Below are 17786 nucleotides of genomic sequence, written 5' to 3' on the forward strand. Positions count from 1 at the left end.
GAGAGGGAGGAGAGGGGGAGACAGATGGCAGAGCTGGCCTGCTGCCAACTAGATGCAGACATGACTGAAGAGCAACGAGCCAGTGTTCACTCTGACACTTGTTGCATGGCGAGGGGGGATTGAGAGCCGAGTGTGTGCGGCTGGTTCCTCCAGACATCACCCCTCGTTGTCCATCCTCCTCCTCCTTCTCCATCCTCCTCCTCCTTCTCTGCCCTCCTCCTCCTCCTTTTTATGAGCCGTCCTCCCCTCAGCAGCCTTTACTGGTGTGCGTGTGTGTGTGTCTGTGTGCGTGTGCGTGTGCGTGTGTGCGTGTGTGTGTGTGTGCGTGTGTGTGTGAAGGGGGGTTAAATGGCAGCTATATGGCCTTCTGTTTTCCCTAATGAATGGGAGGAGGCTGGTACTCACGCATGTTGTTACGTTCTGCATACTAATATCTGCTGAGTAGACAGCCTATCAGGTGTGTGTGTGTGTGTGTGCGCTTTAGCGCTTGCATGTGTTCCTGTCCCTGTGTTTGTTGATGTTTGTCGATGTGGTGAGTTGGCGAGGGAACACACACGTCTTCTTGGAATACTGCCAACAGGGCATGGGATGCTTTCACTAACAGTGATGCCTGCCCTGGGCACAGGAAGAGAGCAAAGGTGAGAGAGAGTGTGTGAGTGAGAGAGAGAGAGATTCCCATCTTGGACCGACCATTAACGTTGAAGATAAGGGGAGGAGAGGAGTGTGGCATTTCTCCTCCTTTGCGTCAATCCTCTTATTTTTGTTGTCTTGTTCAGCATTTGGAAGTCGTTGGAGGTTGTTCTGTAAACTGCCTTTGTATGGTGGATAAAAGGAGACATTATGGCACATGAAGGGGGGGCTAAAATCAAATGCTGTATTTGAATAATAAAAATCGTCAATCTAAGGTACCTAAAGAGGAGAGAGGGAGAGGGAGAGAAAGGGATTTGAATTGTGAATGAAGTGATGGCGATGTTAATGTTAATTACGAGTCGGGTGACAGCGAAATGCGAAGGAGAGGAGGAGAAGAACGACGGAACGAACAAACGAAGTAGTGCACACTGCTGGGTCAGGCAAATAAATTAACTAGCAGCCTTTGTTCTTCTAAGCACTCCATTTTCAAAAACAATAAACAAACGAGGTGATGGAGGAAACGAGCGAGGGATGAAGGAGAGGAGAGGAGCACGGGATGAAGGAGAGGAACGAGGGATGAAGGAGAGGAGAGGAGCATGGGATGAAGGAGAGGAGCGAGGGATGAAGGAGAGGAGAGGAGCACGGGACGAAGGAGAGGAACGAGGGATGAAGGAGAGGAGAGGAGCATGGGATGAAGGAGAGGAGCGAGGGATGAAGGAGAGGAGAGGAGCACGGGATGAAGGAGAGGAGCGAGGGATGAATGGGGGAGAGGAGCACGGGATGAAGGAGAGGAGAGGAGCACGGGATGAAGGAGAGGAGCGAGGGATGAAGGAGAGGAAAGGGGGCCGTCCTAAATTAAAATGATTGATTAATGCTGAGTAGGCGATGGTAACAGTAGTGGTGGCACTGGTTTGAGAGAGTAATTAGTCGTGAATTGTCATGAACGCTAAGATATTAGAAAAGATCGGACTTGGCGGTCCAATCAGCCATCTATCTTCCTTAATGCCAGCAGGATATTTATTTAATTTTATTAGAGACTGAAAAGTATCGATTGGAAGATGAGCTGAAGTTAGTCAGTTAGTCTCGTAGTCTGCCCCACGGTTTTTCTGTGTCTTAACAAACAGAACAAACAGAGAACTATACGTAAAGGTCGGTCTGTACACCAACGGAAGGAAGCCTTTTAACCACTAAACTCTGTGTGTTTAGAGGTTGAAAGAGGCAGCTAGTTCTCATATAACTTGTTTTTATTTTGTTAAACTTGCTAAGTAGTGTGCTAGTATTTGATATGTGTATGATGCGGGCGATTCCCTGATCCACCCCTATGCAGACGACACCATTCTGTATACTTATTGCCCTTCCTTGGACACTGTGCTATCTAACCTCCAAAAGAGCTTCAATGCCATACAACACTCCTTCCGTGGCCTCCAACTGCTCTTAAATGCTAGTAAAACCAAATGCATGCTTTTCAACCGATCGCTGCCCGCACCCGCCCGCCCGACTAGCATCACCACCCTGGACGGTTCTGACCTAGAATACATGGACAACTATAAATACCTAGGTGTCTGGCTAGACTGTAAACTCTCCTTCCAGGCTCATATTAAACATCTCCAATCCAAAATCAAATCTAGAATCGGCTTTCTATTTCGCAACAAAGCCTCCACTCAAACTTACCCTAGTAAAAAAACGATCCTCGACTTCGGCGATGTCATCTACAAGATAGCTTCCAATACTCTACTCAGCAAACTGGATGCAGTTTATCACAGTGCCATCCGTTTTGTTACTAAAGTACCTTATGCCACCCACCACTGCGAACTGTATGCTCTAGTCGTCTGGCCCTCGCTACATATTCGTGGCCAGACCCACTGGCTCCAGGTCATCTATAAGTCTATGCTAGGTAAAGCTCCGCCTTATCTCAGTTCACTGGTCACGATAACAACACCCACCCGTAGCACACGTTTCAGCAGGTGTATCTCACTGATCATACCCAAAGCCAACACCTCATTTGGCTGCCTTTCCTTCCAGTTCTCTGCTGCCAGTGACTGGAACAAATTGCAAAAATCGCTGAAGTTGGAGACTTTTATTTCCCTCACCAACTTTAAACATCAGCTATCTGAGCAGCTAACCATTCGCTGCAGCTGTACATAGTCCATCTGTAAATAGCCCACCAAATCTACCTACCTCATCCCCATACTGTTTTTATGTACTTTTCTGCTCTTTTGCACACCAGAATCTCTACTCTCACATAATCTGCTCATTTATCACTCCAGTGTTAATCTGCTAAATTGTATTTATTCGCTCCTATGGCCTATTTATTGCCTACCTCCTCATGCCTTTTGCACACAATGTATATAGACTTTCTTTTTTCTACTGTGTCATTGACTTGTTTATTATGTTATTGGCTTGTTTATTGTTTATTCCATGTGTAACTCTGTGTTGTTGTCTGTGTCACACTGCTTTGCTTTATCTTGGCCAGGTTGCAGTTGTAAATGAGAACTTGTTCTGAACTAGCCTACCTGGTTAAATAAAGGCTAAATAAAAAAAAATAAAAAAAATAAAATGTACTTTGTAATATCTTGTGTGTTGTGTGCTGTATCTGTTGAGAAGAAAATAAACGTATAACAGAATTGTCTGATTAATTGCTGTCATTTTCCCAGACAGATCAACATAGCATGTATGGCCCTACAACCACTTCATTTGAACCTGCAGGAAAACTACCCGGCGACATCATCCTGACCCCAGGTTCATCTGTGATGTCATCACAGAAGGCCTTGCATTGATCTGACTATATTAGCAAGGTGACACCATTCAATGGGGACGGATGACGAGTCAATATGGTATTATCAATAGCATGACTGGCTTCCGTGCTGCCTCTGTTGAGACATCGTCAATACATTACCAAATCCTGGGGTGTCAGCTACTCAATAACACAGATTGCCGAGCATGTGTGTCTCTGTGTGTGTGTGTCTCTGTGTGTGTGTGCATGCGTGCGTGCGTGCGTGTGTGTGTGTGTGTGTGTCTGAATATGTGAAAGTTAACACATATGAGCTTCTGTAATGTCTCTCTCTGTTCACTCTGCATGATTAGGGCCTGTCCTTGAATAACAGAGATGAAGATTTAGACTACAACCCTAGCCCCCCCACACACGCTACCTTTCTCATAACCCCAGCAATGTAGTTATTCTGACATCAGAAAGTAGTATCCAGCTGAGTATAGATGTACAGAGAAACACTGTCTGTCATCGTTCAAGCTGATTTAAAAAAGGTGAGAACTCTCTCTCTCTTTCTCTCTTCCTCTTAGGCGTGTCTTTATTAGGTTAGAGGATGAAACAAACAGCCCAAGAGATCTTACTTTATCTGTAGTAAGGAAACCATCAAGGTCGATGCGTCGAAGTCAAAGTTTCATCTAGCTCTCACAGTCTCAAGTCAGAGTTACACGTTCATCCACGTTTCTCAAATGTCGAATTTAGACGTGTTTAAGGTTAATCTTAAGTTTAGGCATGAACTCTGAATGGTTAAGGTAAGGGTTGAGGTTTGGAAAAGGCTTAAGGCAAGAATAACTTTCTATCTCTGGATTCAAACTTGCAACCTTTGGAATCAGTGGCAGATGCTGAGACCCATTCACCATCCCTGTCCACAACACCCTGGCAAAACCAAAACCTACTTGACGGTAACAGCTCTGACTGGCCAGTTACCACATCTACTGATGTCCTCAGACATGGATGGACGTTGAATACTGACTACCAGTACCAGGGGTGACCTGGCTGGATGTTTACCTGACCCTTTCTTTCAACTGAATACGAATACATGGTTTATCATTAACTTAATGCAACGAGCAGCAAGGCTTGATGTGTGTGCGTGCGTGCATGTGTGCGTCTGGCCTACGTGCGTGATGGCCTGTGTGCGTGATGGCCTGCGTGCGTCTGGCCTGCGTGCGTCTGGCCTGCGTGCGTGATGGCCTGCGTGCGTCTGGCCTGCGTGCGTGATGGCCTGCGTGCGTGATGGCCTGCGTGCGTCTGGCATGCGTGCGCCTGGCCTGCGTGCGTGATGGCCTGCGTGCGTCTGGCCTGCGTGCGTGATGGCCTGCGTGCGTCTGGCATGCGTGCGCCTGGCCTGCGTGTGTGATGGACTGCGTGCGTCTGGCCTGCGTGCGTGATGGCCTGCGTGCGTCTGGCATGCGTGCGCCTGGCCTGCGTGCGTGATGGCCTGCGTGCGTCTGGCCTGCGTGCATGATGGCCTGCATCCGTGATGTCCTGCGTGCGTCTGGCCTGCGTGCGTGATGGCCTGCGTGCGTCTGGCCTACGTGCGTGATGGCCTGCGTGCGTCTGGCCTGCGTGCGTCTGGCCTGCATGCGTGATGGCCTGCGTGCGTCTGGCCTTCGTGCGTGATGGCCTGCGTGCTTCTGGCCTGCGTGCGTGTGTGCGTCTGGCCTGCGTGCGTCTGGTGCGCATAGTGTTAAAACAGACTGCTGTTTATTTATGCATAGAGGGGAGACACACAGGGTTACCGTATAGAGCAGTTATCACACACACACACACACACACACACACACACAAACGCAAATGAGAGCACTTGAAAAGAGCACCTGCTTGCCCCTCCTAAGTATCTTTTTATGCATATGCACCCTCTCTACCCAGATTGATCCCAATATTTATGAGCTGGTCCTGACGTACATTTGATTATTGTTATTATCTGTTAAGGGAGGGAGATAACATTATGTTTATGAGCTGGTCCTGACATGCATTTGATTATTGTTATTATCTGTTAAGGGAGGGAGATAACATTATGTTTATGAGCTGGTCCTGACATGCATTTGATTATTGTTATTATCTGTTAAGGGAGGGAGATAACATTATGTTTATGAGCTGGTCCTGACGTACGTTTGATTATTGTTATTATCTGTTAAGGGAGGGAGATAACATTATGTTTATGAGCTGGTCCTGACGTACATTTGATTATTGTTATTATCTGTTAGGGGAGGGAGATAACATTATGTTTATGAGCTGGTCCTGATGTGCATTTGATTATTGTTATTATCTGTTAGGGGAGGGAGATAACATTATGTTTATGAGCTGGTCCTGACGTGCATTTGATTATTGTTATTATCTGTTAAGGGAGGGAGATAACATTATGTTTATGAGCTGGTCCTGACGTACATTTGATTATTGTTATTATCTGTTAGGGGAGGGAGATAACATTATGTTTATGAGCTGGTCCTGACGTACATTTGATTATTGTTATTATCTGTTAGGGGAGGGAGATAACATAATGTTTATGAGCTGGTCCTGACGTACATTTGATTATTGTTATTATCTGTTAGGGGAGGGAGATAACATTATGTTTATGAGCTGGTCCTGACGTACATTTGATTATTGTTATTATCTGTTAAGGGAGGGAGATAACATTATGTTTATGAGCTGGTCCTGACGTACATTTGGTTATTGTTATTATCTGTTAGGGGAGGGAGATAACATTATGTTTATGAGCTGGTCCTGACGTGCATTTGATTATTGTTATTATCTGTTAGGGGAGGGAGATAACATTATGTTTATGAGCTGGTCCTGACGTGCATTTGATTATTGTTATTATCTGTTAGGGGAGGGAGATAACATTATGTTTATGAGCTGGTCCTGACGTGCATTTGATTATTGTTATTATCTGTTAGGGGAGGGAGATAACATTATGTTTATGAGCTGGTCCTGACGTGCATTTGGTTATTGTTATTATCTGTTAGGGGAGGGAGATAACATTATGTTTATGAGCTGGTCCTGATGTGCATTTGATTATTGTTATTATCTGTTAGGGGAGGGAGATAACATTATGTTTATGAGCTGGTCCTGACGTGCATTTGGTTATTGTTATTATCTGTTAGGGGAGGGAGATAACATTATGTTTATGAGCTGGTCCTGACGTACATTTGATTATTGTTATTATCTGTTAGGGGAGGGAGATAACATTATGTTTATGAGCTGGTCCTGACGTGCATTTGATTATTGTTATTATCTGTTAGGGGAGGGAGATAACATTATGTTTATGAGCTGGTCCTGACGTACATTTGATTATTGTTATTATCTGTTAAGGGAGGGAGATAACATTATGTTTATGAGCTGGTCCTGACGTACATTTGATTATTGTTATTATCTGTTAGGGGAGGGAGATAACATTATGTTTATGAGCTGGTCCTGACGTACATTTGATTATTGTTATTATCTGTTAAGGGAGGGAGATAACATTATGTTTATGAGCTGGTCCTGACGTACATTTGATTATTGTTATTATCTGTTAGGGGAGGGAGATAACATTATGTTTATGAGCTGGTCCTGACGTGCATTTGATTATTGTTATTATCTGTTAGGGGAGGGAGATAACATAATGTTTATGAGCTGGTCCTGACGTACATTTGATTATTGTTATTATCTGTTAGGGGAGGGAGATAACATTATGTTTGTGAGCTGGTCCTGACGTACATTTGATTATTGTTATTATCTGTTAAGGGAGGGAGATAACATTATGTTTATGAGCTGGTCCTGACGTACATTTGGTTATTGTTATTATCTGTTAGGGGAGGGAGATAACATTATGTTTATGAGCTGGTCCTGACGTGCATTTGATTATTGTTATTATCTGTTAGGGGAGGGAGATAACATTATGTTTATGAGCTGGTCCTGACGTGCATTTGATTATTGTTATTATCTGTTAGGGGAGGGAGATAACATTATGTTTATGAGCTGGTCCTGACGTGCATTTGATTATTGTTATTATCTGTTAGGGGAGGGAGATAACATTATGTTTATGAGCTGGTCCTGACGTGCATTTGGTTATTGTTATTATCTGTTAGGGGAGGGAGATAACATTATGTTTATGAGCTGGTCCTGACGTGCATTTGATTATTGTTATTATCTGTTAGGGGAGGGAGATAACATTATGTTTATGAGCTGGTCCTGACGTGCATTTGATTATTGTTATTATCTGTTAAGGGAGGGAGATAACATAATGTTTATGAGCTGGTCCTGACGTACATTTGATTATTGTTATTATCTGTTAGGGGAGGGAGATAACATTATGTTTATGAGCTGGTCCTGACGTGCATTTGATTATTGTTATTATCTGTTAAGGGAGGGAGATAACATTATGTTTATGAGCTGGTCCTGACGTACATTTGATTATTGTTATTATCTGTTAAGGGAGGGAGATAACATTATGTTTATGAGCTGGTCCTGACGTACATTTGATTATTGTTATTATCTGTTAGGGGAGGGAGATAACATTATGTTTATGAGCTGGTCCTGACGTACATTTGATTATTGTTATTATCTGTTAGGGGAGGGAGATAACATTATGTTTATGAGCTGGTCCTGACGTACATTTGATTATTGTTATTATCTGTTAAGGGAGGGAGATAACATTATGTTTATGAGCTGGTCCTGACGTACATTTGATTATTGTTATTATCTGTTAGGGGAGGGAGATAACATTATGTTTATGAGCTGGTCCTGACATGCATTTGATTATTGTTATTATCTGTTAGGGGAGGGAGATAACATTATGTTTATGAGCTGGTCCTGACGTGCATTTGGTTATTGTTATTATCTGTTAGGGGAGGGAGATAACATTATGTTTATGAGCTGGTCCTGACGTGCATTTGATTATTGTTATTATCTGTTAGGGGAGGGAGATAACATTATGTTTATGAGCTGGTCCTGACGTACATTTGGTTATTGTTATTATCTGTTAGGGGAGGGAGATAACATTATGTTTATGAGCTGGTCCTGACGTGCATTTGATTATTGTTATTATCTGTTAGGGGAGGGAGATAACATTATGTTTATGAGCTGGTCCTGACGTGCATTTGATTATTGTTATTATCTGTTAGGGGAGGGAGATAACATTAGCGGTGGCGGTGCTAGGTAGCGTAACAATCCTCAGATTTGACTGATTTATGCATCAGTGGAGGCTGTAAAAATAATTTTTAGCTGGATTTATTAATCAAATACGGCCTTTTCTAGTTCATATATGTTTTGTTTGTGTGTGTGTGTGTGTGTGTGGTTTTTTTTTAAAACCTTTCGTGAACTAACACTCACACTTAACTTTTTTCCCCTTCACTAGCTCTGACTTTGCTGACAGATATTTTATTAAGGAAAAATTTACTTACTATGACTAGATATGTGGTAGCCCCACCTAGCTATCTTAAAATGAATGCACTAACTGTAGGTCACACTGGATAAGAGCATCTTCTAAATGACTAACATGAAATATAAATGTAAACGTGTGTGTCACGTTTGTTTGTAGAGATAGACCAAGGCGCAACTTAACAAAACAAAACAATAAACAATAAACAAACAAACTGTGACCACAGAGGCGCACTAACTCCAAACACAGTAACATAAACAATATCCCATAACCCACAGGTGGAAAAATGCAACTTAAGTATGATCCCCAATTAGAAACAACGATTACCAGCTGCCTCTAATTGGGAATCATACACAAACACCAACATAGAAATAGAAACCTAGAACCCCACATAGAAATAATAAACTAGACTAAAACCCCTAGTCACACCCTGACCTACTCTACCTTAGAAAATACAGGCTTTCTATGGTCAGAACGTGACAGTGTGTGTGTTCATTACATGTAGGATGTAATACAACATATGTTTTATTGTCACATACACTTGACAGGTGTGGTGAAATGTGTTGTTTTACAGGTTCAGCCGTAGAAGTACAGCTCCCCTGAAGAAAATTAGGGTTAAGTGCCTTGCTTAAGAACACATCAACAGATTGTTTACCTTGTAGGCTCTGGCATTGGAACCAGCAACCTTTAGGTTACCTGACACTGAGATTTTGTACTCGTGGGAATCAGCTTGGTAAACATCAGTGTGTAGATCAGTGTGTATATTATATAGCATGAATCCTCAACTAGATTCAGCCGTGGGCCAATTCTTTCTCGAGTGGATGGTAGGGGGGCCAGAACATAATAACAAATCATTTGAAGACTGCAAATTGACCGCAAGAAGCCCAAACATACAGTTGAAGTCAGAAGTTTACATATACCTTAGCCAAATACATTTAAACTCAGTTTTTCACAATTCCTGACTTTTTTTCCCAGTAAAAACTCCCAGTTATTGGTCAGTTAGGATCACCACCTATTTTAAGAATGTACATTTTTTTGAATAATAGTAGAGAGAATGATTTATTTCAGCTTTTATTTCTTTCATCACATTCCCAGTGGTATTAGTATTTGGTAGCATTGCCTTTAAATTGTTTAACTTGGATCAAACGTTTCGGGTAGCCTTCCACAAGATTTCCTCAATAAGTTGGGTGAATTTTGTCCCATTCCTCCTGACAGAGCTGGTGTAACTGACTCAGGTTTGTAGGCCACTCCAATACCTTGACTTTGTTGTCCTTAAGCCATTTTGCCACAGCTTTGGAAGTATGCTTGTGGTCATTGTCCATTTGGAAGACCCATTTGCGACCAAGCTTTAACCTCCTGACTGATGTCTTGAGATGTTGCTTCAATATGTCCACATAACTTTCCTTCGTCATGATAACATCTATTTTGTGAAGTGCACCAGTACCTCCTGCAGCAAAGCACACCCACAATATGATGCTGCCACCCCCGTTCTTCATGGTTGGGCAAGCAGACTCAGGGTCAGGGCAGAGGTCAATAATCTAGGGTGGTGTGACAAGGTACAGAACGGCAGGCAGACTCAGGGTCAGGGCAAGCAAAGGTCAATAATCTAGGGTGGTGTGACAAGGTACAGAACGGCAGGCAGACTCAGGGTCAGGGCAAGCAGAGGTCAATAATCTAGGGTGGTGTGACAAGGTACAGAACGGCAGGCAGACTCAGGGTCAGGGCAAGCAGAGGTCAATAATCTAGGGTGGTGTGACAAGGTACAGAACGGCAGTCAGACTCAGGGTCAGGTCAAGCAGAGGTCAATAATCTAGGGTGGTGTGACAAGGTACAGAACGGCAGGCAGACTCAGGGTCAGGGCAGGCAGAGGTCAATAATCTAGGGTGGTGTGACAAGGTACAGAACGGCAGGCAGACTCAGGGTCAGGGCAGGCAGAGGTCAATAATCTAGGGTGGTGTGACAAGGTACAGAACGGCAGGCAGACTCAGGGTCAGGGCAGGCAGAGGTCAATAATCTAGGGTGGTGTGACAAGGTACAGAACGGCAGGCAGATTCAGGGTCAGGGCAAGCAGAGGTCAATAATCTAGGGTGGTGTGACAAGGTACAGAACGGCAGGCAGACTCAGGGTCAGGGCAAGCAGAGGTCAACAATCTAGGGTGGTGTGACAAGGTACAGAACGGCAGGCAGACTCAGGGTCAGGGCAGGCAGAGGTCAATAATCTAGGGTGGTGTGACAAGGTACAGAACGGCAGGCAGTCTCGGGGTCAGGGCAGGCAGAGGTCAATAATCTAGGGTGGTGTGACAAGGTACAGAACGGCAGGCAGACTCAGGGTCAGGGCAGGCAGAGGTCAATAATTTAGGGTGGTGTGACAAGGTACAGAACGGCAGGCAGACTCAGGGTCAGGGCAGGCAGAGGTCAATAATCTAGGGTGGTGTGACAAGGTACAGAACGGCAGGCAGACTCAGGGTCAGGGCAGGCAGAGGTCAATAATCTAGGGTGGTGTGACAAGGTACAGAACGGCAGGCAGATTCAGGGTCAGGGCAAGCAGAGGTCAATAATCTAGGGTGGTGTGACAAGGTACAGAACGGCAAGCAGACTCAGGGTCAGGGCAAGCAGAGGTCAACAATCTAGGGTGGTGTGATAAGGTACAGAACGGCAGGCAGACTCAGGGTCAGGGCAGGCAGAGGTCAATAATCTAGGGTGGTGTGACAAGGTACAGAACGGCAGGCAGTCTCGGGGTCAGGGCAGGCAGAGGTCAATAATCTAGGGTGATGTGACAAGGTACAGAACGGCAGGCAGTCTTGGGGTCAGGGCAGGCAGAGGTCAATAATCTATGGTGGTGTGACAAGGTACAGTCAGACTCAGGGTCAGGGCAAGCAGAATGGTCAAAACCGAGAAAAATAGAACTAGATAAAGACAGGAGCAAGGGGGAACCGCTATTAAGCTTAACGATCAGAACGAACTGGCAACAGACAAACAGAGAACACAGGTATAAATACACTGGGGGTATAGGGAATAGGGAAGATGGCCGACACCTGGAAGGAGGTGGAGACAAGCACAAAGACAGGTGAAACAGATCAGGGTGTGACCGTATGCAGTGTCAGGTATATAAATGCAATGTACAAAACATACAGGCACTTCATAGACAAATGGATTAATGGTTTGTGGGGCGGCAGGTATGGTGGTTAAAGGTTGCTAGATCGAACCCCCGAGCCGACAAGGTAAAAATTTGTCGTTTTGCCACTGAACAAGGCAGTTAACCCACTGTTCCTAGGCCGTCATTGTAAATAAGAATGTGTTCTTAACTGACTTGCCTAGTTAAATAAAGGTTAAATAAAAACAAAATTTGTCCTACAGTAAAACAGTCAATAAAATAGGTCTACAGTCAACATACAATATATTGGATAGAACTCTGTTTTCCCTATTCACCATTCTAACTAGAATCAAAGGCAACATTCTTAGAACATTCAGCTGTTTACAGAGCAGATTGGAACCATTGATTCTAGATTCAGAGAGCATCGGCTGACTCTAAGGTAGATTATTATTAATATGGTCATTGGGAGAGGGGAGAAAAACAAATATTAGAGTTCCTTCAATGTCTGGCAGAGCCTAGGCTGATTTCCATTTTAATGTATTATCTGTGTATAAGGGAGAGGAGAGCGGAGAGGAGGTGGGATTGAGGGGGGGGGGGGGGGGGGGGGGGGATTGTTTGATTTTGCAGGTTCAAATTTAAAAAATGTCTTGCTCATGCATGTGAAATGTTTTCAGACGGGCAATAATATATATAATATATAAGGCCTGCCCCCCCCCACCCCCAGTGGTACTAGCTAGAGAGCACAGCCACAATTACCATCACTGAAAGCAAATTGGAAATTCACATTTTTCTGATTCAACCCTCGCCTCTCAAATCATCCTCTCTTCAATTTAGCCCTCTGTCTCTCTCTCTCCCCCTCTGCCTTTCTCTCTCGTAATAACAGACAAGGAATCACCCAAAACCTCAGCCATCTACACCCCTTTAACCTCTGTATCCTAAAACCTAACCCAACCCTTAGGCTGTATTCTTACACTGGCTGTATTTAATCATATTGTCATTGAAATGGTAACTGATGTATCGATTCCATAGGTTTGATTTTAAAGATACTGATGGCTTCCTCAGAGAGTTGATTAAACCCTACTGGTATTGATGTGTGTGTGTGTGTGTGTGTGTGTGTGTGTGTGTGTGTGTTTGTGTTTGTGTTTGTGTGCATTTGAGCACACACTACAGAGAGTTGTTCTGCATTGCCAAATCACTACCCTACTGATTGAGAAGCCTAGACTAGGCCTGTCGTGCTCTGGGTTTAACTTACTTTAAGCCAAATCCCCATACCTCCGTCCCTCCACTCCTTCTATCTGTCCACCTCCCTCCCTCGCTCCTCATTCAATCAATTCACAGTTTATTAGGCCCAGCTCCTGGATAAGAATTTGAAACAGTCCTGGTGTGCAGAATGAGCCTGTCTGCCGCGTGTCTGTGTCGGTGTATGAGTGTCTGTGTGTGTGTGTGTGTGTGTGTGTGTGTGTGTGTGTGTGTCAGTCGAGGCTCTTCAGAGGAGGAAGGGGAAGACCATCCTCCTCAGTGAATTTCATGAAAATGTAAATAGTGAAACATAAAAAAATAACATATTTAGATAAAACTGTACTAAATATATTCACGTCACCAAATAATTTATTAAAACACACTATTTTGCAATTAAGGTCTACACTAGCTTCAACAGTACTCTGTAGGGTAGCACCATGGTGTAGCCGGATGACAAATACCTTTCAGTCCTCCTCTGGGTACATTGACTTTGATACAATACCTAGAAGGCTCATGGTCCTCACCCCCTTCCATAGACTTACACAGTAAATATGACAACTTCCAGAGGACGTCCTCCAACCTATCAGAGCTCTTGCAGCAACTGACATGTCCACCGAATCAAAGAATCAGCTAACTAGCACTGCAGTGCATAAAATGTGGTGAGCAGTTGACTCAAAGAGAGAGACAGTTTTGAACAAATTGATTTCTTTAAAATGAAGGAGAAGCAGGAGAGAGAGAGAGACATAGAGAGAGAGCTAGCTATAATTATTTACATTTTTACTCAAACAGCTAGCTGTCTGTGGCTATCCAACACTGGAACTCTTCCAAGTCAAGCTACATTTTTTGTTTCATTAATTTATTGCCACCTGGCCCCGCCGGTCTAACTGTTAAAATGCTTGCTGTACACTGTACTGCATGATTGTAGCTATTACTAACACGTTAGTTCTAATAGCTATGTTGACTATGACGTTAGCTTATATGGTGAAAACAATGTAGGCTATGTTTAGCGCTTATGTTATGTTTGGCTTGGAACCTTTTTTTTACCTGGTCACAGACAGCTGTTGTGTTCTGCACTGAAGTCCACAAGCGAAGGGAAAAGGTGAAAAGGGAAATTGGGTAGATGCCAGAAGGAATTATACAATGAGCAAAGTGATCATGCTGTTTGTATGTGGCTGCTATGAAAGTGAACTGTGTTTGCGTGTGATTCATTCCGCTGATTCTGTTGAAAAATGTTTCTTAAACGGAAGCACACAGAACAAAACGGGGATTAACATACCTGAATTTGTCTAATTTGTCCTTGTTTGCAACTGTGAACTAATGATTACACCCTAGATTAGCTAGATCCAGGCAAGAGTGTGTAAGGCGGTATTGAATGTGTCACTGTCTGCCACCTTGATTACTCAAATATTTATCTCGAGCTATGCACCTACGTTGTAAACTTTAATTTGTAGGCTTCATGATGGGTGTAGGTCAAATTTGAGTATAATGTAGTAGCCTAAACTTATCGATGTTACATTGAGCTGGGTGAATGGAATATGAATGACAGTCATCCAATATGCTGTAATAGAAATAAGGCCATGCTCATAAAAATATGTATCGGCCTCCCTAATTTTAAACAGCACCGACTGTCACTGGTGTACGTGCATGCATGAGTGAGTTTGCATCTCTGTGTGTTAGTTCATTTAAATACAAGGTGAAAGAAGAGAGATGTAATAGTTCCTGTGAATCATGTAGAATAGTTAGAATAACTGACCTTTTAGCTCCAAGCCGAGCTAGGCAGGAATCTCATTTCTGAAACTAGCATCTCCTATTTACCTCTCAAAGCAGATGTCAGTCTTCACCTGCAGCTTATAGAAGTGTCTATTTTGATGAAAGGCACATAGTCTGATCAACTGTATGTTTCAACGACTTTCAATGCATCCACGCCGAATGGAAGAGTAGAGGGAAAAATACATTACAGTATTCCACACCATATGTTCTCCCTATGTTCTCAAGTAGAAAATTAATCATTAGAATAAGCATTCAACTCATGTTAGGTTGAAACAGAAAAGGAGAAAGCATTTTTTTATTTGGAGTTAGTACCACACTGTTTACACATCATTATCTTCGTGATCACTACAAACCTTAGAATTATAAACACAGTCAATCTTCATTAGTCCTCCATCCTGATATTACACACACACACTCACACACACACACACACACACACACACACACACACACACACACACACACACACACACACACACACACACACACACACACACACACACACACACACACACACACACACACACACACACACACACACACACACACACACATATATATGCACAGGCACCCAAACACGCACACACACACACATACACACACACACACTGGAATGTGTGGCTGGTCATTAGGCCCTGGGCCAGAGTGGAAGGCTGCTGTGTAGAACTGAAGCTCTCTTTGCAACAAGCTCTCACAGTGCCACTGCAGAATTAGACGTTTTCCACGTTTTAGAGCCGGAGCTAGCGGTTTATGCCCATCAAGTTAAGGATTAAGGTTTGGGATAGGGTTAAACAGAAATACGACTTTACAGTTCAGTTTAGCCAATAATTAAGACTTGCCTTGCTAACTCATTGTGTATGGATAGTAGAGTGGTCCAAGAAGCAAGCTCCCACTCCATAGCCTGCAGGTTAAATCCCAACTCCAGGCATTGAGGTTTTTTGTTGTTGCCCCTAGTGGACCATTTTGACGGCGTCTCCAGACAAATGTTATCTTTAATCTGGAGTGATCTTTCTGCTCTTTGATCCTAAGTGAATTTTAGAGAGAGTGTGTATACTCAACAAGCTCTCATTGTAGAATCCAACGCTTGTCCATAACCATCAGATTTTGAAGGTTAAGTTTAGGTATTCATTCTGAATGGTTAAGGTTTTGTATAGGGTTACAACAAGCAACTAGTGCCTCGCACCGGGATTGAACACACAACCTTGTGAGCCGGAGCTGGTGGCTTATGCCTATCCGCAATCCCCATCCACAACACAGTAGTAAAAATCAAGCCCACTTGCTGTTTTTATTTTTTATTATTATTTTTTTCACCAAAGAAAACAAGTGATAGACAATAATTCAGATAAAAACAAATTAAAACAAAAACAAAACAGTGTGCAGGTGTGGTTTTAAGCCCAAAGGCTTATATGAAAACTACACCACAAAAATAATATATACAATAGATAAGTACAAAACAACTTGATGATAATAGCACTTGCCGTTGCCCCTAGATTTGAAGTCATCTCCTGACATCCTGCTTACCTGGACGGACATTGAATTTCGCAGTGAATCTTGAGTGACCTGGCTGGTGTGCTAGCCAGTGCAATGCAATTTCACAACCCAAGTACTCCAGCTGGTCTACGTTAAAGTTCCAAGGTAACCATGGCGCCCCGCGGCTGGGCCAGAGACGGTGTGTGTGTGTGTGTGTTGGTAACATGTGGAATACGTTTGGATGCGTTCCTCCAAACATTCCCCCCAATGCTTTGACTTTTAAGGAGTTTTAACACGAAGCGTTCACTTGTTTTATCTAAACAGGACACAGGTCACTGATAAAACAATATATACAGTCTAGAAAGAGAGTAAGAACGATGGAAAGAGAGCGAAGGCAAACCTAGTATTAGAGTAAATTATAGAGGAGTCAGGGTTAGTTACATGACTGATGTTAATTGCTATTTTGCATGATTGTTTTTACAAACACTCCAGTCCTCGATATGCAACATGCTATCCATTTATCATGTGAGTTTGGCAGGGAAAGATAGTAGCTAGTACCTGGGGTCTGGAGTTCTTTAATACAGCTGAAAGAGGAGGAAAGATAGTAGCTAGTACCTGGGGTCTGGAGTTCTTTAATTCAGCTGAAAGAGGAGGAACGATAGTAGCTAGTACCTGGGGTCTGGAGTTCTTTAATTCAGCTGAAAGAGGAGGAACGATAGTAGCTAGTACCTGGGGTCTGGAGTTCTTTAATACAGCTGACAGAGGAGGAACGATAGTAGCTAGTACCTGGGGTCTGGAGTTCTTTAATTCAGCTGAAAGAGGAGGAACGATAGTAGCTAGTACCTGGGGTCTGGAGTTCTTTAATACAGCTGACAGAGGAGGAAAGATAGTAGCTAGTACCTGGGGTCTGGAGTTCTTTAATTCAGCTGAAAGAGGAGGAACGATAGTAGCTAGTAACTGGGGTCTGGAGTTCTTTAATTCAGCTGAAAGAGGAGGAACGATAGTAGCTAGTACCTGGGGTCTGGAGTTCTTTAATACAGCTGAAAGAGGAGGAACGATAGTAGCTAGTAACTGGGGTCTGGAGTTCTTTAATACAGCTGAAAGAGGAGGAAAGATAGTAGCTAGTACCTGGGGTCTGGAGTTCTTTAATTCAGCTGAAAGAGGAGGAAAGATAGTAGCTAGTACCTGGGGTCTGGAGTTCTTTAATTCAGCTGAAAGAGGAGGAACGATAGTAGCTAGTACCTGGGGTCTGGAGTTCTTTAATTCAGCTGAAAGAGGAGGAACGATAGTAGCTAGTACCTGGGGTCTGGAGTTCTTTAATTCAGCTGAAAGAGGAGGAACGATAGTAGCTAGTACCTGGGGTCTGGAGTTCTTTAATTCAGCTGAAAGAGGAGGAACGATAGTAGCTAGTACCTGGGGTCTGGAGTTCTTTAATTCAGCTGAAAGAGGAGGAAAGAT

Source organism: Oncorhynchus mykiss, chromosome 11, assembly GCF_057628025.1.
Source record: "Oncorhynchus mykiss isolate SJ-2025 chromosome 11, ASM5762802v1, whole genome shotgun sequence".
Lineage (NCBI taxonomy): Eukaryota > Metazoa > Chordata > Actinopteri > Salmoniformes > Salmonidae > Oncorhynchus > Oncorhynchus mykiss.